The sequence below is a fragment of the Aptenodytes patagonicus genome, chromosome 2 (assembly GCF_965638725.1).
Source record: "Aptenodytes patagonicus chromosome 2, bAptPat1.pri.cur, whole genome shotgun sequence".
Classification (NCBI taxonomy): domain Eukaryota; kingdom Metazoa; phylum Chordata; class Aves; order Sphenisciformes; family Spheniscidae; genus Aptenodytes; species Aptenodytes patagonicus.
Genome location: NC_134950.1, coordinates 75,809,103 through 75,835,437, shown reverse-complemented (window position 1 = coordinate 75,835,437; position 26,335 = coordinate 75,809,103). Strand labels below are relative to the sequence as shown.

The following is a 26,335-nucleotide window of genomic DNA, read 5'->3' as shown; positions in this document are numbered from 1 at the left end:
TTAAGGAAGGAAAAAAAAACAGATATAAACAGAACTCCTGGAAACTCCAGGGAAGACTAGCTGTAAAAACTATACGCTTCACCAGGAATTTGTTGTGTCTTATGAATGTGATTTAAGTAGTGAACAGTGTTGAAACATGGTGGTTCCCTGATACCTGCAGCAACACAACTGAACGCAGAGTGAAGGGAGAAACTCATTTAAGTTTGATCCCGATTAAAGTAGATTAATATTCTCTCATTTCTTCATCTGTACATTTCATAGCAAAATGCAATATGCTCTATCAAATCTTGTAAGCAACTATTTTAAACTGGTATTTTATCTTAAATTGGCTTAACTTAAGAATGGTCCCCTGGTAACTGTTCAACCTCATTGTATTCCAGACCTTCACATATGGTGATCCTTAATACCTCCTACATGCTCCCCAGCAGATTGGTGCGGAGTATGCAGAAAGTAGCAAAACAGGTCTTTGCTCAAAACTTCACTGGTTGGTTTTGAGAATTTCAGTAAGAGGGGTCATAAGAAAAAATACTGGTATCCAGCAATAACTGCAGAAGTTCTTGTTATGTCTGAAATGTAGCAAATATACTAACAGGCCTGGAACTGCATCTTTCTGAAAACAATTATTTCTGTTGGAGAGATCCAGGGGCCAAGGATATATTATTCAATTAGAGTTTGGTATCAGACTGGGAGGAGCAAGAAGAAACAGGGGACATCAGTAATTTCCAGGGTATGTTTTTCAATATAATAGTAACAGACTTGAACAGCATTGGATTACCATACTCCAATCTTCTCCAAATTTATAGAACACAAAGAATTCCTGTTCCTCATTTTTATGCTTCCTTATTATGACTTTGTCATTGAAACTGTGTTTTACAATCTTACTTTGAATGAAATCAACAGAACACTTGATTCACAGACTCAGAACTCTTAATGTATTGGCATCGCAGTACACCTCGTTCTGATTTTAGCTCAGACTAGTTCACCCAGTATGCATCTATATAATTTTAGATCACCAACGCATAAAAAGCTGATTTTGTTCTATTACTTTATAAATGTAATATGAATCAAGAAAAAAAAATAATAAGCTTTCACACTTGAAGTGCAGGACAGACTAACTTACCAAGTGTCATCACCACTGATTTTTCCCCTAAAGCCTCATTTATATCTGCTTCTTGGATTTTATTCCAGTATAGAAGTTGCATTTACATTGCTCTTCTGGAGGAAAAAAAACCAAACCAAACCAAACCCACTCTGAAATCCTGTGACTTCTTTTAACCTTAATGCAGCAACAATCACAATGATTGCATGTGGCTGAAAATATTTTAGCATATCAAGCTGCATTTCAGTATTCCCCATTTAACCAATCCAAAGCTGTTACCATCAAGTATTATTTTATCCCTTCCCTATTCAAACTGCAAACAAGATGACAATGGTCAAGATCACACTTTGTGTTATGAAAGGTTAGATACTTCCTTCTGTGTTAAATATAGAATCTATAAAACCAAATAAACTTACAAAAATGAAAAGAAATGTGTGACACTCAACAAGAGAACAATCTTGAACATTTCAAAAATACTGGTTAGCCAAAAAGTATTAAAATTACTGAAATTAATACAGTTGCGGGAGGAAGCAGCCATAAATCTGTAACTGTGGAATTTATATTGGCAATAAACAGCAGACTAATCATGTTTTGATTTAATTCTTCAAATGTAGACCGTTTAAAAGCAAGGCTAATAATGTGACCATATGATATTAAAAACACAGTACATAATTTCTTCTAGTCTCTGTACATTCACTCTAATAACTCTTTATCCCATTTTTAGCAATGGAGGAAATCTGATGACAGATTGTTTATGGGTCATTAACTCAACATGAAATTTCCATCAATTAATTCTGTCCATTACTTTTTGAAAACATAAATAAACCTCCTCTTAGAATATTCTTCAGACACCATAAAAATAGCCAGCAGACTGTAATATGCTTCTCTACCATTTTTACAAATTCAGGGTATATGAGACAGCTATATACAAGAAAACATGCAACACAAAAAAACCCCAGAACTGCAGCACTGAATTAATTCACAGATCGAATTTCTAGCATTGCAAGCAATCTTTTGAGGGAGACTGCCTCCTTTAAAAAGAGAGAAGGGATTGATAATCTATTAACAGCCTGACCTGGGACTTCATACAAATTTAAATAAACACAAATAAAATTCTATGAAGCAATGAAATGAACTTTAAGTACAAGCAAAATGTAAGAAGTGGCAATATGCACATCTGTTTGCAGAAAGAGAAAAACAAGGCCTCCTCTTCCTACAGAAATGCTGGCCTTTGAAGCTAACAAAGAGATGGGTAGTGAGAGTGATCATGTATTTTTTAAAAGGGCTAAGTGAGCAAGCACAGCTGTGTTTACTTCCTTAAAACCTGCCTCAAAATCCATTGAGGTCAACAGGAAACCTTTGCCTTGAATTCCACGTGAACTGGATTAACTCTAAAGGCTCCATCTCACCGTTGGGGCCCGTGTGTGCCAGAAGGCTCCAGTTGCTTTGGCCAGTCTGTAGCCCCCCCTCGTCTGCAACCACGTCCTCCTGCACCATCCTCAAAAGCCAGGCGATTGCGGATGAACAACCAATGTGTCTTGGGTAAACTTGAGGGTTACAGGTTGATCAAGACAACTGGAGCCTACTGGTGAACCCGGGGCCCTGATGGCTATAACCTGCCAACAGTAAGGACAACACGACTGAGTTATCACCCAGGCACATGCACCTCTCTTTTATGCCCTGTGATTTAAAACAACACGCTAAAACAACGTTTTCAATAGTCATTTACATTTTTTTATCCTATCTACAGTAATCTTGCTAACTAAATTCATGTTCTGAACACATCAACAGAAAATGTTATTTGTAATGCTGTTTAGTTGTAGAACAAAAGGCCAACAATAACCAAGAAGCTACCAGCCATCACATCCTTAACTTCCACTTAAAAACGTAACAGTTGTTCAGGGCTGTTCACTGTTCATTACTGCTTTTGCTCACTGTCATCAGAGCGTGCTTGTACAAGCCATCATTGCATGCTGGACATCAAAATGAAAAGGAAAGGTCTGCTGTACCTAATCAGCCCATGCTCTGTGTACATAATTACCAAAGAAATATAACAATGGTGGGTGAGTTAAATCTGATGGTAAGTAAAATAGATCTTTTCAGACTGGGATAAAACTGGTTTGAACACATGCCATGTGCTGCGTTTGGCACAGAAGCATCCACAACACAGATTGCTAAAAGTACTTCTCGCTCTCTCAAGAGGAGAGCATTTATCAGAAGTCACAGTCACAAACTCTGAAAGTTATAAAGCTGTCAAGAAAATGCTAATTTAATCAAGCGCAGGTTCCATAGGCTAGAAATTCACCATGATTGCAATGTGAGTGCTTCAACAGTATTCAGAACTAGATGTATATTATGCTGCACATGAGATGATGCTTCACTACAGATTCATCTTTCAAATAAAGTAACACTTAAGGACAGAACAAATGGAGCTATGGATATCAATACAGTGCGCACAATAGCTGATGAGTGACAATGACAAGGCTGCCCAATATTCTGAAATCTGATCTGTGTTATACAGATTTAAAAAATGAACCTTACAAGGTGCCAAGGGCTTGTCTTCCACAGACATATGCATAAGTAATTTTACTAAATTCATCTTTAATCAGTAGTTTTTAAGATCTACAGTTGCAGTTTAGCTGTCCTGGGTATTTTATGTACCTTGGATACAAAATAATCTCAAGTACTGCAAGGATGACTAAATCTGGCCCATATCAATAAGGGCTGGTACCAACTAGGTCCTCTTGCTTGCTCATACAACCCTGCCCAGTGAACTAGCCCAGTAGCCAAAGCATCCCTTGAGATCCTACATGCACGCGCACAGGTCTACCAGAAAATTTTCTGTTGAGACATCCAACCAGTTGAAAAGAATTTGTGCCATCGGCGATATGGAACCTGCTTCTACCTGTCTAGGGCTGAGCCACACTAAACAGACCATCTGTAGGTGTGTTCTTAAAACCTGCTCCCTAGGCAGTCCGAATTTTTGTGTCTGCATGCATCTCTGCATGGTGTCCTCTCTCCAAAACTCTTGACAGCTTGATACGGTTAACACATTATTTTAAACAACCATTGAAAATTAAAAATATCTTTAGAAACGTAGAAATTAAATACCGCATCGGATCAGGAGTCCCCATAAATAAGCATCTTGCCTTTAACACAGTCAACACAAAAGCCTGAAAGCAGGACCACAAAGAAGCGAGTGAAGTGTACGATGTGCACAGATAGAGGAATGGCAATGAGCTTCCATTTGCATCACCTCTCACACTAACCTCTAGGAATTAGATAGAGGAATTACTTCAGGTTCATCATGTACTAACATAATTGTTACAACTATTGATCATTTATACATATACTTTTTTGTACCTTACTAAGTTTTTTGCTACTGAAGATTAAGATGTACAGTTCTCCAGTCTAAATCACCAAAAACTATATGTTAATTATATTTTACTAAATAGTGTTCAACAGATACATAATATATTATGTGTTTAAGCACCAATTCACACCAATACCATTAAAGCGTCAAGCTTCCTAAGAGAAACTGAATACACATTTACAGTATCATACATATGCATGCATACATATGATATGATAAAAATAATTTCCTTGTTCCAAACTTTAAATGTAACTAAAATTGTTAGATTAACTTAGATGTTGGAAATAACATGTCAGTGAGATACACTAACATTTAACAGACTCTGGTTGTGAATGTACAATCTGCTTTTTGGGTTTGGTTTTTTTTTGTGTGTGTGTGTCTGTGTTTAGAAATGTGGTATGAAATGACAAGACTCTAATTAAAGACTGAAAGTTTCCTAGGAAATATCTTGAGCAAGACTGTATTTCTCAATGAACCGGTAACAGCATTAGGAATTAGTTCAATAAATATGAGCTGACTTAAACTCCATTTTTAGTGTTTCTTAATGCAAAGCATGACCCAGTGTTTACTGAAGTTAACAGTGTTCCTTTCATTGTCATCAGCAGATTTCCAATGAGCTTCAAAGCACATTCATTTTCATTTGCATTATTTAACAACATAATGTGCATACATTTAAACTTCAGTCTAATACTAAAAAGGAAGAGATGCTGAGAAACACTGAAATAATGGGGTTTTTTTGCCACATCTGATCTGCTGTTTGCAATCTGCAGTGTTTCATCAGACGGTGGCAGGTTCTGTAGCACCTCAACAGTTTACTTCTGCTGTAAAAGCAAGTATCTAATTTTGCTGTTCATACCACCAATCACTCTATGCAACCTCATACACACCCAAAGCTCTTAACAGAACTGGAGTCAATAGTTTTATGAAACAGCCGTTGGCAGCCATTTACACTTCTATGGGTCTTAGATTATTTTATACATATGTAACACAAATATGTGTGCCTGTGTACACAAATGCATATACTTATGCAATATTGATACCTGGTAAACACTGGTATTCAGAATTCTTACATTAGTCTATTTTATTCTTTATTACTTGCTTGCTAATTTTCTACTACTGCTTCATTTCAGAATATTACTAAAAAATGCGGAAAGTGCCCATGCACTGCAGCAAAAGCCTGCAATCCATGACCTGAGGTTTCTTTTTATGAGTTACTAACTATCTCCTATTCATTCCATCCCTTAATCAAATCTGCAACTGCCACCTCCAATTTCTGATTAAATATTCCAATTAGACGAACTTTAAAAAATGCTCCAAAGAGCAAGTAATTCCTCCAGCTGCTGTTTTATTACTTTTTCTCACTTGAGTCTCACTCTTAGCTATTAATAAAATAGTTCATCATTTAATTAACTGGACTGATTGGCTGAAGACTACTTTCTTGCTTAATAAGCAGCCAGTGTTCTAGGTGAGCTGACACAAGATCTCTTTCCTAGCATAAGTACTTCAGCTAGCTCCTATGAACACATATGCTAACACACTCTGTCTCAGTACAGAATCTCAGCACACCAGCCCAAGTACTGCGGAGGGTGAGCTATTCCTACCTGTGAAACAGAGGCAGCTCTGAACAAATTGTGGTCTGGAATTGTATGTGGGAAATTTTCATCTAACATAGCACTGCTAATTAGCCTGGCTGAACAAGAGGACTGGGATACTGTTTCTACAGTAGTAGGCTTGGCATTTTTAAAATACATAATGCTATTGGCGTTGGTTTTGCTTTGTTTGTATTTGGATGTCCAGGTACATTTCCAATGAGGTGGAAAGCTGTGCTTAAAGACTTAAGTTTAAATACTAATTCAGAAAAGCACACACGTCTTAAAACCTAGCGAGAAGCTTCAAACTTAAACTTGTGAAGTTCAGCATTTTCTTAAAACAGCAACAACAAAAAAACCCAGGATTTACCTTACCAGATAACATAAAAAATCAGAAGCAAAGGTACAAACAGTTAATTAATACAAAAAAGCCAAGTTCACATACTCACCTGGGTAAAAGAAACAAGGGAAGATCTGTGGAGCCTCAGGGCTTTATGCCAAAAAAATACTTAATTTCTAACTCTTCTGACAGCAAAATGGACCCAGCTTTCCCTGGAGCAAAACCTTTTGTACTTATTGTTTAAAAAATGCAATGTACTGCACAATTATTTCCTTTAGAGTCTGAGTCTGCTTTTCTTCTTCCTAATACTGTGAAGAAAACATTTACTTTTAACAGAACTTTGCTTCAAGAATACAGAAGAACTGATTTGCATCTCGGGTTTTTTTTCTGATGTTAAAATAATCAACAGTCTTTGAATGCTTTAAAACTCAGTGTCCTTTAAAGGTTAGCTTCCTAATATACCTAGTAGGATAATACTAAAAGCACAGATATGACATAAACAAGAAATTCTATTCATTTAGAAAAATACAAGGATGAACATATGCATAATGGTTTGCTGCAAAGCTTTTATAAAAAATGGTGCAAAGAACATCAACTCACATTTGAATTGGAAACATCTTTAAATCAATCTTTTAGGAGAGTTTTATAAGACCCACTATGTCTCAGTGTGGAATCTTCTAGGTTCTTTAAAATTAGTGTGTCTCTTTAAACATGTATTTTTCTATTTATTGGCTAGTGCAATCCCAAATATTCGTAATACAATTTTTAAATTCTTACATTTGGTGACTCTGTTTCGCATTAAAGAGCAAATATTTTAAATATCTGTGAATGACCATTTGTCATACAATACTGTTATCCTGATAGAGGATAGCATATGAACTGACAAGTGTTTAATATAAAACCAGAACAAATTCTCAAGCATGTTTTATGAAGGTTTGATTTCTAGTCCCTGTTCCCAAATGCAAAATGACCTACCCTTTAGCATCTGCAAAGCCACGTGCATGAGAATTCCAATTGACTTCAACTAGACTTAATTAAATTGTCATTTACTTACTCATGAGATAATATATTTGCATATAGAAGTCACTCATGGGATAAAACTTTCCAATAATACAGAAGGTAATGGATTTAGAGGGAAATTCCTAGAGGATCTGAAAACTGGAGGTCAGGACTCCTAACATCCAGAACAGATGACAACTTTTGAAACGCCTCCTTCACCTTTACATAGGGAAGCATGGCATCCTTGAGGGAAAACAGCAGAAGTCCTGTGATGGGCTGGGAACTGATTAAAAGGGAAAGGACTGGGACAGCCCCTTCAAAAAATGGAAAAGCTCAAGAAAAGAATGAGAACATCATTCTGCTATGCATTAACATTCAGTTATCCCAGGTGACAAGTGAAAATGGAGGCTTAGTCAAGCCATATTCCTTCCCCCATGTCTTTCTTCCCGAATGTCCAGGATAAAATGCTCAGAATAAACAGATCAATTCTTGTCTCTGCACACAAAGGCAGTTGGATTTTTAAGGAGTGCTACAGTAGGAATTTTCCTCCCAGAACATAAGAAAAACTTAACTCCTTCCAAGTCTAAGATTTTTTGAGAAGTTTCTCAGTGTGTTTTCTCATTAATACAACTATGCGCATTCAATACAAATTTGCTGCAGCATAGTCTAATCTCCTGTTATTCAACATGATAGCGACATTAAAAAAAACCCTAAAATTATGAAAGAAGAATTGCCATTTGAAGGGAAAAAAGGTATGATGAATGCAATGTTTTAAGCTCTAGGAGAGAAAACTCTAGAGACTTAAAAAGGCCCAGGGGATTAAATCCTCCCTAAAAGACAAACATTTTAAATAACAGTAGAGAAAATGCAGTATGTGGAAAACTTACCTAATTAAACATATAGTGTATTTCTCTAAGTTTTAGGTAAAGTTCCATTTTCATTATTCATAGAAATGAGTCCACTGAATTGCATGAAAACTCTGTGTATTACTTACAATTTCTATGGCCTCTAGGGATTTCCTTTGAAAGAGAATCTTAGAGTCAGGTGATTTGCAAGAAATCAATAAATAGTTCTTTCTTTCCATTGGAAAAACTGTCAGGAATAGCAGTGAGATCTTAGCTACTCAAAATGCATGAAGGACGAGTTCTTGAATGCAGAGATAGACTCTTCAGGCTAACTGAAGCAAGGATGCCTAATCCTGTCAGAAGCCAGGGAAGCCTCCTGAGAAAGCAGCATGCTCCAGGTTACATCACAATTAGCTCTGTCTTTGGGGTTACAGTTTTAACTCGATCTTTCTGTGGCCAGAAGGACAGACAGACACTTGCATGTGCAGGCAAGCATGGGTTGGGGACCAATGAACTCAGGTTTCTGTCAAAGTCAGGAATCTCGTCAACACTCCCTTGTCCCTGTGCTTTATTGGCACTCCTCCAGTTCTTAACCCTTCTTTAGGATGAGAAGCTCCTAGCTCCAGCTGCCTGCAGGCTAAGAAGTTCATTTGAGGCCACCACTTAAGACATTCTTCTTCTTGAAGAAAGAGAAACAGGCACCTCCAAAAGACAACTGGCTCCATTTTAAGAGCCATATTTAAGACATAGGATGAATTGTTCCATAGCAAATCCAGGCAAACCATACTAAGCTATATGTGCAACTTCTTGACAGAAAGTGATTCAAGACTAATCCCATCCTTACTAAATTACTCATTCCTTGCATGCTGCCTATCTGCTTTAATCTTTTTTCCTCACATACAGCTCATTCAAAACACTGGTGCTAAATGCCATCCTCCAGTCGCACCCTCTCCTGGCTTGCTCATGAGCTCCTACAATAGTTCTTTTGAACTGTGCACTCCAAACTACGTTCTCATCCTCATTTTCCATACATACACTGCTTAATATTTTGTTATCTCCTCTGCAAACTCATTCCACTTTTATGCATCCCCTGACCATTCCCTTTCTTTGTTCTCAATGGTGTGCTTTTCCATGACAGTCACCAAGCTATTCCACTTTCTACACATAAGTGGCTAATCTGAAATACACCTAATAAGTCATCTTAGATCAAATCTTTAAATAAAAAACTGATGGGGTGGACAACAAGCTGTTACTTATCTTCTAACTTTGGCTAGGATATCTATGCCAGAGGAACAACAAGTTTTCATGAAGTTCAATGTAACTTGGATATGCTTTTGGTCTAACTTTACTTCCATTCAATTACTGGCGCAATCGTCAGTTTGATAGATCAAAATTCAGCTATTGCTAATCATGTTAAAAAATTGTGAGCCTTAAATCCAAGTTGTGTAGCCTACAGTTTTTTAACTACTAGCTTCTGTAGAAGGGACTGCCTTTCCTCATAGTGGAGTACTAAGTAGGCTCACACAACTCAATTATCATTCATGCTTTCAGAACAAAGTTGTGAGAAAAATTAAATTAAATCCCAAATCCACCTTCAGCCCTTCTGAGCCTGGAAACATATCTAAATTATTCTGTGCACTTTTGCACGGAGGTGGTGGGGGGATGATGGAGGATTAAAACTGAAAGCAAGAATCTCTCCTTTGGCAATGGAAAAATTAATCTCCTCCTATGCCAAAAGAATGGACCTACTGTCTTATCAAATGTAGCTATATAGAAGCAGCTTGGATTTACATACAATGCAAGATTTCATTTTATTTAAAAAAAAAAAAAAGGGGGGGGGGGCTAGTGGGGGAACAGCTTTTCCAGCCAACTTCAAAAACTGTCTTGGAAATTGTTGGTTTTATAGTACCTTGAAGTAGAAATATTCTCCTTCTGCCCTGCTCTTTACCACTATTTTTTCTTTATCTTTCTTTTTTAACTAACAGATTTTTTTTTTTTTTTTAATGTGAAAAACTTGCATGAATTGAATGGTGATAAGACACTGAAGAAAACACTTCAGGAAGAAGAAACAAGATGCTAGAAATAACATTTTATTTAAAAAAAAAAAAAAGCTAGCCAGTAAGGTCACTCTGAAACTCTCCAGCAAATCAGTCAATTCATATAAGTCACCATTCCTTTTGTAATCTGTATTATTGAGCCCCCCCATTTCATTCCTCCCTTTCACTGCTTTGTGAGACTCCTGCACATTTCTATTATTAAAGGAAAGGTCCCTTACGTATCACATATCAGAAAACCAAATGAAGTCCCAAAGCTGCTTCAGATATGCCACCTCCTAATCCACTTCCTGCTGGGTTCTTTTTTGCTTTGGTTTTGGGGTTGTTTGTTTTTTTTTTTTTTAATCAAGGAACTGGATACTTAAGAAAGAAAAAAAGAAAAAAGATCAACAGCAAAAGAACACACTGAGCAAGTGGTGAATCTAATTCCAACATTATGGGTTTTTTTTAAAGGATGGGAAACATGTTCCAGTGTAAAAGAATGTGAATAAAACTCAGAAAAGAATATTGCTCACATGTGTTTATACAAGGAACAATCATTAACCAGTAACCATTAATGCAGCTGGATGGAGCCTCTATTTATCCCTTATATTCCACAAAGATACTTAGGAAATGCGAGAGTTACATTCACTGATTTGTCACCCGTTTCAAAACTGAAGATGGTAGAAAATACTACTAGTGTGATAAAACATCATTTCATTAACGTTTCATTAAGCTCTGTAGAGTTTTACCTTATTGAAATTCATAAGGGAAATAACTTTGTACATCATATCAAAAGCAAGTATTGAAAGACCTGAAGTTAATTATACAGTGAATTATTTTAATGCTATACTGAATTGATTACACTGCTTTCAAAAAGACAGTACAAAATGCTTGAATTGTAACAATAGAAAACAGAGAAACAAAAACTAAGCCAAGGAAATCAGAATAAGATACATTTAGAAAAATAAAGGACTTGAACAAAGAGGACAAAAAAAGTGACAGCAAAAGCAAGCTAGAGTCTGAAATTTTTGTAGGCAGCCTGACTCACATCCACAATGAACTACAGAGTATCATTCAGATGAGGGATGATTTGAATAAACTGTATGTTACATGAACATAACAGCGTGACTCCACATTTTTGTGACAACAAACCCATGGCTTATATATTGCTTCTTAAAGAAAAGCACTGCAGTTGGGGAGGGTTGAGGGGAGCATTGGGGTTTTTTGTGTGCCTGAAATCAAGCTGTGCAATTTTGAAGAATGCACAAACCATTATTTACTGAAAGTTACTCTGGCTTTCTCCTACTGCAAGAATATATATTGTAATCACGAAGCCCAAGAGAGTTTACATGACTCAGCCTCAAAGTGAAGGAGTTTATATAGTGATCACTGTTTGCTGTTCATTTTACTTTAAAGTCTGATCATCTGTCTCACTTTTGAATACGTGGGAATTGCCAAGTATTTTGTGGCTACTCAAAATACAAACGGCTAAAGAAACACACCACACTTCTAAAATGCTGCATCAGACCACAGACCATGGCTAAGCATGTCACTAGCTTATTTTCAAGTGAAAATCATGACTGCATTTTTCCTATTAGATATGAAATGTATGCCTTATGCAAGTTTTCCTTATACTTGTTTTACATGTTTTTCACTATGCATTTAAGTTTACAGAAAGAAAACAACCAATTGCAGACAATGTGTTCAACAACTAAAAACACTGTGGGTATTTCAAATTAAAACAGGCAGATTTAAGGAACTACCATAAATATTCTACATAACTTCCACCCAGCCACGTCCTTCTGTAAACTTTGACCGTTTCTTTTTATGATGATGACAGTAAGTCTGTGCAATGTTTGGTTTATCTAGCTCCCAGCTCCTTCTGTCCGTTATTGCTAGCAAATACACACTAAGGATTACTACAGAAAATTCAAGTATTAGTCAAAATCCAAACTATTCTGCTCAGTCTGACAGAACATTAGTCCAAACCTGCATGTATGAAAAATCAGTTTGCTACATGACAGACTTGCCCTCAGCTGTCTCTGTTTAGAGTCTTTCATTAACTGAAAAGGTAATTTTGTTCCATTTCAGAGATCAGCTGCTGCTCTTCCTTTACTTTGACTTTTGCTCTCGGTGCCTGCAGGTGCGCTTTTGTGAGGCTACCAAGCCCTTGTGGAATGTGGCACCACTAATTACCTCTCATTTCCCTTGCACCACGCTTCTAGCGTACAAGAGCACACTTGACCATGATGCTCGTACGATGCCTTGTAAGATGTTCTCTCATTCAGATTGACCTTACAGTGTAGCACTGCACTCTCCTCTAACTTTTGAATATATTAGCCATATTCGAGTGAGTTTGACAGAAGGCAGATGCCTTAAACATATTAATTAAATTCTTACAAGTTTCATTAAAAAAAATAGGTGGCCGAGTAGATCATTAAATAATTACTTAGGTCTTTATGTAATCAAGTGGCAGCGCCCAGCCGGTAAGTCAGCACATTATGGTTAGTTTGTAACTATACATACCTGCTGCTGTTTCTCCTCAGCCAAACGTATTTGGTAGGGGAGTACAGTGGAGACAAGGAAGAAAAACTAGGGGATGGGGGACAAATCCATAGAAAACCTAGGGATGTTAATTCTGCTACTCATGAAACAGCTTGCTTTGACTTCTACCAGCCAGCTCTAAAAAAACCCCCAAAACACCAAAATCTATCTTTTGGACTCAAGATGAGATTTGTCATTCTATGAGTTTAGGGCTGGACTCTCCCTCCTTACTAGCTATGTCCAATGTATTTGCTGTGCTGCACAAGTCTTTAGATGTTCACTGAAATCCCCACTGGTGGCTGCAATCAGTTTCAGGGTTTGCGTCTGCCTGTACATTTGTAACTCTGCTGCTACCAGGGAATATGCCTTGTTCTGTAGCGTATTGTTACAATAGTTAGTGCAACGGTCCTTGTCCACAACTAGGTCTTCTAGACATAAAAATTAAAAAAAAACCTCTTTATGTTATTTATGGCAGTGAGACAAATGGGTTTATGATGATTGAATACATTTGGTTCTTTTTGTTACCAATTTTGCACACAAATTTTCCAGTTTCAATTCCTGCTGTCTGCCTTAGCTGTGCTGATGTTTTGTTTGCTCATTTCTTTTCAGTAGCAGGAATGCTTAGCCTCTCCAATTTCGATGAGATGCAGAAGTCGGGTATGGTACTGGATTCCTGCACCTTTGTTTCATTTGAACAAGATACAGTGCTGCTTTTTTTCTCCAAAGATGCCAACTACAAGGATTACCCAGAGCTCACTGGGTGACTATGGAATCATGTGTTTAGTGAGACAGACGCTGATGTACTGGTTGAAGCGCAAACCCACAAGGACGATTACACCGTTTGAAGGACAAGTGACTGAGCAACACTGATAAAAAGCAAACAAAAGGATTATAATCAGCAACCTACTAACTGCAAACAAAGCTGCATGTTAAGAAAGGGAAAGCCATTACGCCTGTCCTAAAACCAACAGAGATGAAACACTGCAGAAGTATTACTTAGTTTGTTCCTCCCAGGAAAAAGCTTGTGAATCAAAGCTGTGCTGTGCCATTGCAAAGCTGACAGTTGTTAGCACCAGTGACTGTAGCAGCAATAAACCTCAGGTCTACTAAAGTGTTTCAGCCCTACTATTCAGAGTGTTTTGTTCTCTGCTGCGTCCTTCAGAGATATGTGTACACATACTTAGGTCTACCACAGAGGTTGGGGAATTCCCATCCTCGGAGCTTTTCAAGACTTGCCGTGGCTACACAAAGTCACGGCTGACCTGACCTAGCACTGGAAATAGTCACGCATTTATTAGTGAAATCACACAAAGAACAACGTGTATAACATTAGCCTGAGTCAATTCTGGGTGAGCAGCAAAGAGAAAAAAAAAAAACAGTTAGGTCAACCAGCACTTGTTCCTCCCTAAACAATTTTTTCAAGACTGTCATATGCAAGTCTGACACATTTAATTTGTACAAGGCTTGAGGTCTCTTTTTCTTTGCGCTTTCTTCAAAACATAAAATTTATCTCACTTAACACGTAACTCATGACAATGAAGAATTGCATTTAATCAAATAATAAAACACTGACCTGAGCGGAGAGCAAGGCAAGAGAGGGCCAAATGAGGGCAAACTTACTGCTAGTACTCTGGGAGATGGGCTGCTGGACCACTGCAGTGGCAGGAAAGAGGTCTCGCAAGGCAGAGAGCTGTATGGCCCTCTGGATGTCAAAGCACCTCCCTCCAGTTCTGAAGCTAATGGCCGCAGAAGCTAGCTGTGACAGGAAAAAAGCCTTTAGAGGAACGCAAGCCCTTTGTGAAAGCAAGAGAGGGTCAGCTGAAGGACAAAAGGCCCCTTCAACCAGTTAATAGGGCAAACTAAAGAGATCCTAATGAAACAAGAAAGAGTTCCCTTTTTAACCGTAAGTGCTACATTTTCATCAAGGGCATGAGGAACGAGAGAATAACAGCAGTGAGCTATGCAAAGGAAGAAAAGGAGAGGACAGGTCTGTATGCAGTGGTAGACAAACATTCAGAGTGAAATGCAGACTTCAGAAATGCACATTCCAAGGAAAAGATATATGTTTTCGGAGCCAAATGAATTACTGTCACACTTAACACATGCATACAATGCACAGGCTCTGTCCCTTCGTTTTTGTAATGCTAAGAATGTCAAGACAGGGAAGTATGGAATACTGACACGTTATAACATGTAATTCTTTAATAGCAAAATTTTATTCTTAGCAGATTAATAAAAAAGTTTTAAAAATGATTACTAATGTGTCCTAGAGGAAGGGGGGAAGGACTCTGAGAGCTGCTCTGGCTTTTGGTTGGGAGGTTCAAGCATATGGATTATGAAGCTGATTATAAATAAGCACTGCATATAATAAACGTTTGTTCAAGTCTTTAAAAAAAAAAAAAGAATCACCAAAATGCTGGAGGAATAACTGTCTTAATATTTCGGGCTTGTTAAAACCATCTGTTTAATACAAGGGATTTAATTCATTCCAAATTTTAAATCCACAGAATCCAGAGAAGCTTTAGGGAAAAAGCCAAGCCAGGTGCAGCAAGCTAAGCATAGCACTTAATGCCAAGGAAGAAAATGTATTTCCACCTCTCAAATACTGGCTGTCATTCTCAAATACTGGCTGTCATGCTCATTTGTGCAGAAAGGTAAGCACCATGGCAAACAGCAGCAAAGAAGTCCAGGCCTGGACCTCAGAACATTTGAGAATAGCTTCACCCTTGCAAAATGCCTCTCACACATGATTAGGGACACCATGAGAGAATCAAAAATAGGTATGATTTCAGTCACCCAAAGCTCTTGAGATTTGGCCTACCACTGTTTTAGCATACAAGTGTGCATGCACACAGACTTTCTCAAGTACCTACCCCTTGTCCTTTCAAGCATGCCTTTGCAGCACTGGTTTCAGCATAATCAGTTTTGTGGATTTCCCTTCATCTCATTCTCCCTCTCCGCAGGGATCTATTTTGTACATTCGCAAAACACAGTAACAAAATATATCTGCCACTTCTTGAATATTTTACTGAAGTATGTCCTTTATTCTTCTACACAGACAGCAGAATCTTTTCCAGCAGCCTACAGCTATTGTCTGAGGCACTGCATAAATGTATCACTACTAAAACAGAGCTACCCCATATGAAAATCACTTCAAAGATCCAGAATAAAAGAGAAAGAACTCTCTCAGGCAGTTCACTGATTATTGTTTTTGTTATTTACTGACATTTCTCTGGTGCTCAGTCTGTACTGTCTGTGAACATAAACACTGCCTAGTATAATATACAGCAGCTTTGTAAGGGTAGAGGGAAGGATCTTCTCTTCTGGTCTCCCTTGGCGAGAGATTTATTTATTTTTCAGTTTGTGTGCGAGTTTGTCCTTATTTCACAAAGAACACGTTGAAAAATTAAGATAAAAGACTCTTCTGATGTGCAATTCCCCATTCCTGATTATTTGCCCACAGGCCAACCCCGATGCTTCTTCTATAATCAAGAATAGGCAACAGAGAGCAAGTTCGACTACAAGAGAGACATCTCCGTTTCCTACACACACCACAGGTCTACTGAAGCTAGCTGAAGATCTTGTCTATTTTTGTTTGAATGCCTGCAATAAAAGTTCAGCAGCTTCTTACCTCTCATACTGAGAGTTCAGAAGTTTTGAAGACATCTGGGAAAGCTTCTCCCTATTCATGCAATGAACCTCTCCTTCTGCAATAGAAGTTGGTTCTCGTGTCTGACTGCCGTTCTAGCAGGTTTATTGCCTAGAGGGGAAGAATGCCATTTACATTAGCAAGGATGAAGCTTGCCCTCTAAACTGGGAATGTGGCACACTCTTATCCAGTCCCACAGAGACAGAACTGTGTGGGCTCAGCACAATGGTGATAAGCCATCTCTTAGGTAGGATCATGAGTGGTTCCCTTTCATTATAAAAGCTGGAACCTCGAAATATCCTCCAGGTAAGCTGGCAAAGCAGCATTTTGTATCTTTTCCAAACTGAGCCCTACCTGCCTTTTTCTTACACAGAGAAATAGCTGGGGAAAACACACAACAAACAAAGCTCCATGCAGAACATTGATTATTTTCTGTGCTCGCCCCTCCTTAAGTGGGTAAATAGGAAGATGGTTGGCAGAAGATGGCTCAGATACCTACTGGAGCACCTGCAGACACTTGCTGAGAAGGGATTCCCCTTGAAGATTAAATGGCAAAACTTTTCAATTTAATTGGAAACCAAGTGATTTGATTTAAAGCATTGTAACCAGCTTGAAATCCATATTTTGACTGGAAACTTTTGTGCTTACATAGCTATAGACAAAGCCTAACATGAGAACATGAGCAAAACCCTTTCTTAAAAGTAATTTGGCCAACTCAACCTTCCATGCCTGTCACCTTCTCCTTCCTTTCTTTTCTTACCCTCTTCCAGCATTTGCAATAAAAATCAAGCACTGCTTTAAAAGAACTCTTCCTTGCCTGGCCACATACTCAGGATTTACTTCTTACACAGCCCAGTCTATATAGCTCTTTCTAGATCATCTGCTTATGTACAATACAAGAGCTCGTACTCAAGAATAAAGAGGTAAAAATCTATTGGCAATACACTAGCAGATAACAACATCAGATGGACTGAAGGGCAAGCCAACGTGTTTGTTGTTTGTTTCTCAAGCTAGAGTGCTTTCTATGTCTTACGCGTTGTCTTTACTTAACGGGCTGCAGGTTAACACAAGCCCTCAGAATCTAGTGCTGCACTTCACAGAAGTTAGCAAAATCTCTTTAGTATAAACAAGAATTTATTGGGAATTCCATTTGTCCTCTGAGTTACTTCTTTTTCTCTTCCTTTGTGTTTCCCAACCAGTCTTACTCTTGCTTTGCTTCATAACCTACTTCTCATGCCTACCCCTCTATTCCACCCCTTCTGGCTGTCCTACTTCCCCAGTGCCTTCTATCCAGGACTGCAGCTCCATACTTAATCAGCTGTCCCGTGACACTTTCACAATATGTCCACGTGGCTCACACAATTGTCTTAGTAGCACAGATCCTCACAAACCTTCAGTTATCCTATGGCAATCAGGCTAGAACTGTGCCGCTGAAATGGTATATTCAGAGCACAGATGTGTCTTCTACACCCACACACCAACACTGCCCCCCCTCCCATCCCCGCCCAGTGGTAAGGCACGAGTAAACATTACAAAAATCAGTCCCTTTCACGCCTGACACCAGTTTCGAGACTTAAGACCAGAGGCCAGACTAGTCGGACAGAAGAATGTGAAGCAGTATCACCAAACAGAGCAACATACAGAGCATTTAGCTTTAACAAAGAAAATTTTTCCAAGGAGTGATAGCAAACACAATAGTCATCAAGGAAAGCAAGAAGCTTCCCAGCAGTTTTTTCCGTGTGCTCAGAAACAGCTCACCGGGTACTCCCTGCGCAGATCGACCTCCAAGGCAGCCAGCTTTATTCAAGCTACTAGACACAGCCCTAGAACTAAAGCTGCAGATTCAGATAAACAGGCTTGCCCTTTATTTGTCCTTAAGCATTTTATCTGCTTACCATTCAGGTAAGTGTTGAGAACAAGCCTCTTGGCACAGAGTGTGTTGATTTTTGAAGAGGGTTCAAGTGAAAGCAATAGGATAAGACCCTCAGTTTCCCGTAGCACTAATACAGAAATTTTATTTTGTCAAAACCAACAGAAGTTTTTTTAAATCTTTTTTTTCTTATTGTTGTTTGGCTTGTCCAAATAATATTTTTAGAGGTCTAGAGCCAAATTTATGTAGTTTTGTACAAAAACAAAGTGATCTCCAGCACTAAAATAATATTGACATTGGTGAGAAAATTGACAATAAAACCCGTTTGCTCATCAGGATCTGAAATATTTTTAAATAACCTTAGAATCATAGAATAGTTTGGGTTGGAAGGGACCTTTAAAGGTCACCTAGTCCAACCCCCCTGCCGTGGGCAGGGACACCTTCAACTAGATCAGGTTGCTCAGAGCCCCGTCCAACCTGACCTGGAACATTTCCAGGGATGGGGCATCCACCACCTCTCTGGGCAACCTGTGCCAGTGCTTCACCACCCTCAGCGTAAAAAATTTCTTCCTTCTATCTAGTCTAAATCTACCCCCCTTTACTTTAAAGCCATTCCCCCTTGTCCTGTCGCAACAGGCGCTGCTAAAAAGTTTGCTGCCATCTTTCTTATAAGCCCCCTTTAAGTACTGATAGGCTGCAAGAAGGTCTCCCCAGAGCCTTCTCCTCTCCAGGCTGAACAACCCCAACTCTCTCAGCCTTTCTTCATAGGAGAGGTGTTCCATCCCCCTGATCATTTTCGTGGCCCTCCTCTGGACCCGCTCCAACAGGTCTGTGTCTTTCTTGTGCTGAGGGCTCCAGAGCTGGACGCAGTGCTCCAGGTGGGGTCTCACCAGAGCAGAGTAGAGGGGCAGAAACCTTCCTCAGTTCTGGTCCAGCTTCTGATTTAGACATGCCATGTGCCAATATCAATAAATACAGCTGATACTGCCTAAGGGGGATGTCAGAGAAAAAACAGCTTCTAAAACAAGACCTTTTATAACAGCAGCATTTCCCAGAGGAAACTTCATTTTCATTTTTCCTTACACACAACTATTTAAAGCACAGAATATATTAAAAAATACTCAGCATAAATAACTTAGACAAAAAAAGGCCTATCATAGGAAATGTGGATTTTCTGCTGTACTTCTTGGAATAACATACAGAAAATATAAGTCCAGGACCAATGTCAAATAATGCAACCATTACCAAAATAATATTACATTTTTCCAGGCTGTACTGTGTAAATAAAAACACAAGCTTCTCTTCTTTTTCTACTGTGAATTATAAATAAAATTTTCATTACTTAGGCCACTGTAGAATTACCACTGGGGAAAACCACACCACTTTATCATAGTTAGAGACTACTCTTCCCCAGTTCTGTTGTTAGTTGGGTGGAGGAGCTGATTTATGTTCTCCGAGCTGCATTTGGAGAAGACTGTCTTCATTGACTGCAAAGGGCCCAGATCATGTGCTTGACACGGGAACCTGCAGTAGGAGTTTAAAATCAAGGCACTGTGAATATCTCATGTTTATGCACACAGTAAAAAACAAGGTTACCCCACAGCACAGTTCATTTCCATGAACCACGGTAAAAACCCAGAGCAAACCATTTCAAAGGCATGTCTCCTACTGACTTCAGCAACAAAATAACCATCCTGTCCACATAATACTAGTTCTGGAGTCAATCAGCCGTAGCAATGTTACAAGCCCTTCTCCCTTTCTTTCCACTCTGTAAATGCGTGGACAGATGACGTCTGCATCACCTCAAACCTTCTTCTCTTGTGCACAATGAAGTTAGCATAATTTATTCTTTTAATTTTTTTTTTTTTACATAGAACAAAGAACAAAACCAGCAACAGACTGTCTCACTGACAAAGAGACAAAAGATAAGTATTACTTGAAAACGTCAGTAGAAAAATTCAACCATGCTCAATTCCGTGTAAGAGCCTGACTTAACACACCCATGAGTAACAATGGTTGGAAATTTTGTATTAAGTTGCTTAACAGATATTTCACAATAAATAGTATTTAGACCACAAAAGGTGCTTACATACTACTAAAAAGTATATTTCAAAGGAAATGTGACTGAAAAGTAGTATGCAAAAATACACTGTCTGCATAATATTTTATCAAATTTACTCATCTGGCATACAATTGCTCTGTGGATGTTGTTTCCCATGCAGCTTAGCTTCCCTTAACATCATGTGAAATCCCAACCAGTGATGTTCTCACTCTGTCAGTAATTTTACAGCTAGTTTGGAGTTCTCCACACAGTTTTACTCTGGAAGGATTAGGCTTAGCTACCCTGTGCCTTTTTTTTTTTTTTCTCCCCACAGTCCACCTTTCAAAGGAACATTTCTCATCTCAGTTCAGCTGTTTGGTTTGTTCATGAGTCCTATTGTAGACTGTTAACAAAAGACAGTATCTTTTTTAAAAGGATCATGGAGCACTGATGTGGTCCTATGACTAGTGTGGTCCACTGATACGGCCAATGAGGTCTACATTGATAGTCTACTGCCCCGAACCTTGTTTTTGTGGAAAGGTCCTATCTAGGACGGATAGCAAGTCCACAAAAATCAATAGGATGACTCACAGCAATAAAGTTGTGATGCAAATGTAGTGATCCTGATCCTGCTCTACTGCACATACAGCCTGGCCCTCAGGCCTGTGCTGTGCTGCACAAATACCTTGGCTGCAGGATCACCTTGACCGGCTCATTGTAACAGAGGAGGCTGCAGGCAGCTCCTGCTCTGTACCTGCAACTACACCACCTGTATGGCCTTGCCTTTATCTAACAGTGCAGCAAGAAGTTCTCATGAGAACATCATTTCTGTTTGACTGTAGACATGATTGATGGAGCTGTTCCCTGGTAAGAAAATCTTGTAACAGCTTGAATGACCAAAAGGGGAGAACCTCTGCTGTGGACAAGGTCTGCATGGCGTGCTGCGTGTGGCTTGGAGTCCTGTTCAATGCTATACACTGCTCAGGACTTCCAGCATCTAAAGGGGCATAAGATTATCTATGCTATTCTCTTCTTATAGTATTAGCTCTAATAAATAGCTTTTTAAATGATACCTTACCTAAGTGCCTTTGTGATCGGGGTCATAACAGACCAGTACCCCCTGGTGCAAAACACCAAACAGTTCAAGTGTCTAAAAGATTAAAGACCAAGTACAAGATGTCAAGGCATCTCGATGGATCATCAAAGAAGTTGAGAAAAAGAGTATGGATGTCTAACACTAAACAAAACTCATTACAGTAAAAGACTAGAAACAAAATTAATTTCTATAAGTCATTGACTTAAAGGTTTACTCAGATTCCCCCTTTTAATTGTTGCCTTTCATCCCAAAATGCTCTTCTAAAAACCTCCTCTTCCCAGGCATGTTCCATCAGCTTTATGTTTCTCCAGTCCTATGTCTCCTGAAACTTTACCTCTATGTTTACAAAATAAGGCAGTTGTTTAAGTAAATCTGCAGTGTATTTTACCATGACAACATTATTACACCACAATACCAATGACACTGATAAAACCTGTGTGCCCACTGCATATCCCTGAAGATTAACAAGGCCTACCAGTTTGGCTTGGCTGCAACGATTTCCTGTGTCAAAATAAATTCCAGTGTCTGGAGACTTTCTGTTCCTTCTTTCCCTGCTCAGTTTCTCTTAACCTAATTTTGAATCATTTTAGAGATGTGGAAACAGTGAACGACCAGAGGTTGTTGACTCTAAACCACTCAATTTAACTGGCTGATGCTTAAGCATACTCAGTAAATATTAACTATATTAAATAACCAGAACAGTTTTCACTGCAGTACCAAATGAGCTATCATTACAAAAAAACAGAGCAAAAAAAGGCAAAGTGAAAGGTGATTTTTTTTATTCCCAGCTTTCTTAATTTTTTTTTTTTAATTTCACCAGTCACTAGGTTTTCCAGCAACATACCTTTGTAATAATTAAGCAACAATAACTTGATAACAAAGTGGTTTTAACAGAATATCACCTTTACCACTAAATGATCTTGAAATTTCATTTTCTCACTGGCAGCTTTAAGATTTAGGAAGTACATTGCAATATGTCACCATCATGCACCTTTACACAGCACTTCTCCTGTTGCTGGTTCAAATATGAAAAAGCTTGTTTTGCAGATTTCTGAGATAGGGAAGGAGAGGATTAAAGCTCCTTTCATTACAAAAAAAACCTAACTGCACTCCTGTCTCACACATAAAATGTCTTTCAAGTGTTCACTTGGATGATTATCTCCAATAAAGGATCATTTCCAGTTAATGAAGGACACAATAAAGAAACCATCAGAAAAAGCAATAAAGAGTAGCCAAAGCATCCAACTGGTTGATTTTGTGGGTTTTTTCTTTTCTTTTTTAAATTGATAAACGTAGGAAACTTTCCCTCTTCCACCCCAAAACATTACCAACTTTCTGAAGAAATTCTGTAATTGAGATCCAACAAAGATATTTTTACTTGAACATCGTGCCATGTGACTCAGGGGGAGGGTGGCCAAGGCCTTTAATTAGTGCCAGATTCCTAACTGGACTTTGTTGCCCAGGACGCAGCTCAAGCTGTGCAAAGGCAATGCCAGGGGAAAGTAAGTTGCAGCGTAACAAAGATTCGAGAACAAGAAAAGAAACACTAAAGTGCTTGAAACTTTGATGTCACTTCATAACTCCGAGATATAGCTCCTCAAGGCACATATCTGTATTGTCTTCATATAATCCCATCTTCTTCTATTTTTCCTGGTGTTTGTTTTTTTAATTCTACAAGATTGAGACCATTTTTAAGCTTTATACCAGATGGTTCCCCTACTCTTTATCATCCTTGTTATCTGCAGTTTGAAGATGTGAGAGAAATGTCCTGTAAAGGCATATGTCCAAAAAATAAAACCTGAAAAGAACAGGATTACAGGCATAAAGGCATTACCCGGCAGTTAGAGAAAGGAAGCAATGTGCAAGGAATATGCCCTCCTGTGCCTAGACTGTCAGAGTCTTTAAAATGCATGGTTTCAGAAAATGGCTGCAAAATCTTTGGCATGATGCTACAGAAAAGGCTTAGAAACAAAAGTATTAAATAAAGCTGTAGAGGAAAAAACTACATACAAGAAGCCTGATAACTGCCAGTCGTGTATAGACTTATCCATCACCGCAACATCCCTCTAACTCCACCTTGTTCGCTTTGCCATAGAGATAAAAGACAGAACACCATCAATCTGTCCAGCTTTTGAAGCTGCAGTGGTCAGTTATTGTTTCCTACAAACAGATAAAAGCTGACACTTAATCAGCAGCTCACCAGTATAAGTGCTGGAAACTTCAGTCAAACTTTGCCAAAAATAGGTATGGGGGGGATACCTTATCAAGCCCAAAGTACACAAGAGGAAAAAAAAAACTTGGAGGAAAAAAACCAGTTCAGATTCTAGTACTCTGCATAATCCCATTTCATGAAACTATGCACAGGCTGGTTTGTTTTTTTTTTTCATCGCTGACTGAAAAGTTTCAAAATCTTCAAACATGTCACAACAGTGCCATATTTTCCAGCCACCTCTGGTGTCCGACTTCACCAAATTGAATCAATGCTCAGCTGACAGTGACATTCCTGTCATTTCTGCTGATAACGCTGCAATAGAGTGTATCTGCAAACATGGAAAGTAAATAACTTCCTATGACAATGAAAGGAATTTAACTTGGTAAAAACAAACTTAATCAGTGTGTTTATTCTGATATTTGTGATCCATACATGTTCACAGACACAGAACTTTCCCAATATATTTAATGACTGTTACCAGAAACTTTGAAATCACTAATAATAAAAAGTTTGTGAAAAATCGAACATTATGGAAAACAATCTGTACTGAATTTCCTATGTGCAAAATTTTCATGACATTTAATATCATAGCTATATAAAAACAAGTGGGATCGGGTATATCCATCTTCAACTGTCGTGCAACATTTAAAAGCCAGATTTTTGTGCACTTTGGCAAACAAGTATATAAGCAAACAGAGAGGAATGCATACAAAAAGCTCTTCAATTTTGACTTTAAACATAACTGTGTTAAAATAACTCCAGGAAGATATTTTTTCTCACACATGTTATGGTAAAGCAGAAAATAAACTCAAAGGGTATGTTCAATTATTCATGATCATTAAAAAGAGAATGAACTAGCAAGCTCACAACATGAATACAATTGTCAAAGTGAAAAGGGAAATCAAGCACAAATTGGCCAAGCGCAAGTAAGGCACATGTATCTGTCAGAAAGAGGAGGATTATAAACAGAAAGCAGAAAGACCAAGCCAAATAGCGAATAAACTGCTAAGTTAGTCAGACCCTGTGGGTTTAATAACCTTAAAGAAGTAAAAGCCGGTAAAAGTATCCCTGAAAAAAATATCAACCACAGTTTCATTAAAACAAGGGAGGGGGAGCCAGAAATAATAGCAAGATACTTCCTAAATAAAATTCATATTTAACAGCACATTCTTATTTGAAGTACACTACTATTTCAAACAACATACATATGTGAGATCTTAACAGCATTTTGAAGATCAGGAGTATGTACCACAGAGTACACAACCAACATACTAAGTATGTAAACACTAAATTTTCACGCTTGCACTTCCTGACAGTGCTGGAGATGCTAAGAACTGATAAAAGTACTTTGAATAGTGAAAATATATATACTTCATTTACTGAGATGCTTTTCAACTAACTGGTCGTTGTCTTAAACAACCAAAACTGGATTAAGATTTTAGTTAAGCTTCAACTGACGTTCCTATGAATTTGTCAGCCAAATAGCCTTCACATGATCCCAAAGCTTTCATGGAATTACATAGTACAAAAAAGCACGCTGATTTTGTAATATTTGTGTGTTCAGTAAAACAGAGTATGCAGATACACTACATGGTCTCATTTATGTGAAGAAGCTATTCATTAATGCTTTTCTGTCACTGCATCCCCACCAGAGAAAATGCCCCACTCGGAGAAAGAAAAAAAAGGGTGAATTCAACACAGTATTCAGTATATCACGTTACTACTGAGCATAGCAGTGGTAAGGTTATACATGTAAGAACTACAAAAATGAAAACAGTCATGAAGTAGGAAAGGCAATGAGTATTAAAAACAAATAGGGATTAAGATGCAAAACCTCACTCCTGGGACAAATTAATTGCATTACAGATCCTACAAAACCACACAGAAAAACCATGGAAATCAGATCAGGAAAGTGTTAGTTATAATAGTGTATCATAGAACCGTATGGACATACCACACTTGACACAATTACGTAACACCATACAGTACTGCATAACTTTCCCACCCATGCGCTGATACAGCACAGCACTGAACTTTGAAAACTCCTGGCTAGTTAAACATTTTCATGGAAGAGTGTTTATGTTTGTACAACAGAACGGTTAACAGTGAGAGAATACAACACCACTGCTGAAAGTGAGTACAGAATTGTCATAAATTTCAAATGCCAGGTGCTATCACAGACTTTGAAATTGGCTTGGAAGAATGAAAGATTCAGCTGAAGGTAAAGTCCACAGATTTGCACACAGTTGGACTGCAAAAGGGAAACACAAGAGGTCAAGAAGCAGCTTGTCTAACAGAAGTGACTCCTAAAACATCCCCACTGAACACCAGAAAGAAAGGCGCTATTTTCATGCTTTCCTGCAACAGCTGCAGAAGTATATCATGGCTTATGACGCTTTTAAATATCAGGTAAGAAAAATGAAGAAAAATAAAGTTATCTTAACCAATGCACCACACATAATCAACTCTAAGCAATCTTTTATATAGGGAGCAATTTATAAATATTAACAAGCAAAAACCAAGATTAAGCTGTTTTGGAGGGAGGATGATACACTGCTAAAGCCATGTTACATAAATGACACACCAAACCACAAGAATGCAGGGAAATTGTGATTTCAGACACTATTTCTTCCTCTTACAGA

General features: G+C 38.3%; 1 long non-coding RNA gene across 3 annotated transcripts in view; it reads right to left on the bottom strand.

Annotated features, from left to right (window-relative positions):
- LOC143156571 (uncharacterized) overlaps positions 1-26,335 on the bottom strand; it is a 58,022-nt gene that overhangs the window by 18,938 nt on the left and 12,749 nt on the right. Inside the window, exon 1 of one of the 3 annotated variants that reach the window (XR_012994652.1) lies at positions 21,957-22,059. The exons of the other annotated variants lie outside the window; for them this stretch is intronic. This is a non-coding gene — a long non-coding RNA (uncharacterized LOC143156571). Of the gene's footprint in view, positions 1-21,956; positions 22,060-26,335 lie in introns of those variants that run through there. 3 annotated transcript variants of the gene reach the window in all.